The following is a 3,344-nucleotide window of genomic DNA, read 5'->3' on the forward strand; positions in this document are numbered from 1 at the left end:
TAAATCCTTAATCTTAGCTGCAGAAGTAGTCGAGTTTGAAGCAATTCTAACAATTTCGCGTACTGCACGTTCAGATAGTTATCTTTTTTTTCCATATGCCTCTGGATCCTTTAAGTATCTGTCAACAGTTCCGGAGCTGCGGTATATCTGTTTGACAAAGCTTCGATTTGACAGTCCTTGAGAGTGAAAAAGTATATTTTTTGACGTTCCATTAAGCTCATAATAGCAGCTTTTCCCATTTTAACTTTAAATGTTGCTCGTAAAAAATTTATTTGTTTATTTTTTCTATTTTCACAATACAACAAAAAAACATTTTTTTACGCAAAAAAAAAAAAAAATGCAAATTAATTTTTTTGGCAAATCAAACAGATGGTAGCATATATTTTTGGTTTTATTATAATTATAGCATTTTATTTCAAAAATACGTTGGTGCCTCTAACCCAATACCAGCAGTGTATTCATTTTTGCAATTAAATAATTATATATTTCGACCTAAAATATCAAATCAAATTTAAAAATGAAAGTTGAGGAATAAAAATTATTTTAAATTTTTTCAACAAATAAAAAATAAAAAAGAAATTAAAAATAAAAACAATTAAATATAAACGCTATATGATTTATTTCAAAAGTTTATTTAATATAATTGAATAATACGCAATTTAAAAATTAAAATGGACAACTTATTTATGGAAAGTCCTTCAAAAGTATGGTATACCTTATTTTTTTTATTGCATATCTCTTTTTGTTTTATATTAATTTTTATTTAACTCATAACTGCAATTTGCGATAAGTTTTTAGTTGGTTACGAACTCTGGTGTGCGTCAAATTAAATTTAGTTGATTGACAACGTTTAGCAGTAGTTTAGCCTGGCAGTAGGTCTTGTGCGAACACTTATAATATTGAAGAGAAACTTATTATCTCAAATAAATACTATACAGGTATATTATTCTTTTCTGCGATAGGTCTGGTTACTAATATTATATTTCCTGCAGTTGCCGTTGTCGGTGGTGCCCGCCAGGCAGTGCCCTGTGAGAATTTTCAATAACAGTCTGCAATCTCTCCGTGATAGCGCACCACATAGTGATATTTTTCAGATTACGAAATTACTCCTCTATCTTCTTTTCCCTCGAGCGTCTGCTCGCCTCTCTAACCCGCTTTGAGAAACGGGAACGTTTTCTACTTCAAGTCATTTTTGTTCGGGGTCTCGTCATCGATGCCCTGGTGGGTGGGAACCCAGAAAATTTTCGGAACTGACCGCTGACGATTGCGCAAATTTTATTGCCGCAATATGCAACATTACCTTGGTACCTTAAACAACAGTCTCATCTCATGGTATGTACAGTAATGCCCGCTCCTACCCATCCTTCTATATTGGATCCATAGTGTAGCAGGCCAGTTAAGATAAGTATGCTCTGGCCACTCTAATTGAGATGTTACGCTCTCTCAAGAGAGAGCATGAGAGAGCGACTGGCTGAAAATGGGGGTTGATTGAGTGGTTGCTGAGAGCGGCAGATCACTTGGTGAGAAGATCGGAAGAGAGTAGATGTGAATAAGACAAGAAGTGTAAAAAAGAGACAAGAGTGAAGAAAAGATAAAACCAAGTATAAAAAGTTCCAGATTAAATAATAAAGAAAACATTAATAAGAGGAGAGAAGAATAAGAAGTGTTTAAAACTAAAAGGCGGCTACAAACTTCAGAAGTGGGATCAGAATCAAAATTTTTTTGTCATCATTTGAAAAAATAAAATAAAATAATGGATATGAACATAGCAGATATAACGGTTGTGCAATTGAAACGGTGGTTGGAGCTGTTAAATTTGTCAACGAATGGCACAAAAGCGGAGCTGTTCGCAAGGCTAGCCAAGGTCCCGATTGGAATTCGAGGCAGTGATCCGAAAGAGTGTGTGGAGATGGAACAGCTACGGACGTGGAAATTGACGGTGAGCTGGAGATCGCCAAAGAAACTCTTGGAGAATTGCGCGAGGCAACTGCCAAGACGAGAAAAATTCTCTCAAATTTGAATCGCCAGATCGGCGCCAATGTCGGCCGCAGCCAGAGCAACGAAGACGGCGGGAATGGAAGAGACGAAAATGCTCGAATTCGGCATGGTTCCGAGAAGGAGACAGCTAGGCGTTGGTGTTGGCGACAGTGGCGAGCGTCGAAACAACGACGCCAACAACAACAGTTCCGAGAACTTTGAACAGCTACCTACCAGAAGTTTCCAGAACCCGCAACGAGGCGACGGCAGAGGCAACGGCAGAGGAGACGGCAGAGGCGACGTACAGCGAGATGGCGAAATGGCAACAGACAGTTTCGCATCACCGGTTTTTAACATGGCCAGAGAAATAGATTAACAGACATGCAGCGGCGAATTCTGTTGATCAGCAAGCTCGAGGGAGATTCCCTACAATGGCTGCATGCTGAGGCCGGACGGTTGGCGAAGCCAATGGACGAGCTCATCGAAGAATTAAAGCTAGCTTTTGGGAGCATTGAGTCAAAAGCGGCATTAAGGCGCAAGTTTGAGGCACGCGTCTGGTCGCCGGATGAACAATTTGCGATGTACTTCGAGGAGAAGTGCAGATTGGCTCGGGATGTGGCGATGGAAGAGGATGAGCTGGTGGATGGGCTCGTAGAGGGCATTCCATTACCAAGTCTTCGAATGCTGGCTAAAATGCAATGTTTTGATGCCCCGAGGAGCGTTTGCGGACATCAAGCTGCCAGAAAGGGCGTCAATTAAGGCGAAGGCGTCGTTAGCAAAGGCGGTTTCGACGAACAACGAAACTCGATGATTCAATTGCAATGGCAAGGGGCACTGGAACTGGGAGTGCACCAAGCTAAAGCGAGAGCCTGGTTCATGTTATGGCTGTGGCGCAGAGGATCACCGTATTGCTGTATGTCCCCAGAATGAGAAGAAGGTGGAAAACAATTATGTAAGAATATTTAAAATTTTTTGTGGGGAAAATACTAACCAGTCTATTATTACAGAGTGCCAAATAGATTCGGGAAGCCCAGTTTCGTTCATAAAACGTTCTTGTATACCGAGAAACATTAAGTTGGAACCTCTAAGAGAAAGTTATTTTGGACTAAACAAAAGCTTATTGAAAAGCCTTGGAAAAATATTATGCTTTGTATTAAAAAATGAAATAAAGATTTGGTTTAAATTAATTGTTGTGGCTAGCGAATCTATGCTCTGTAATATTGTGCTGGGGAGAGATTTTATGAAAGCTTGTAAGTTAGAAATTAATTTAGAAACCTTAAAAATGATTACAATCGAGGAATGTAAAACCCAAGTCGGTCGTAATACAAACATTAGTTTAGTGAATGACAATACTAAGGGCCCTTATG

The 3,344-nt window shown here is 39.3% G+C and overlaps 1 pseudogene; it reads left to right on the plus strand.

Annotated features, from left to right (window-relative positions):
* The first annotated feature begins 2,358 nt into the window (after nt 1-2,358).
* Nucleotides 2,359-3,076, plus strand: LOC147644903 (uncharacterized; annotated as a pseudogene).
* The last annotated feature ends 268 nt before the right edge of the window (nt 3,077-3,344 follow it).

Source organism: Drosophila serrata, unplaced genomic scaffold, assembly GCF_035046125.1.
Source record: "Drosophila serrata isolate PLE 108 unplaced genomic scaffold, ASM3504612v1 contig_69, whole genome shotgun sequence".
Taxonomy (NCBI): domain Eukaryota; kingdom Metazoa; phylum Arthropoda; class Insecta; order Diptera; family Drosophilidae; genus Drosophila; species Drosophila serrata.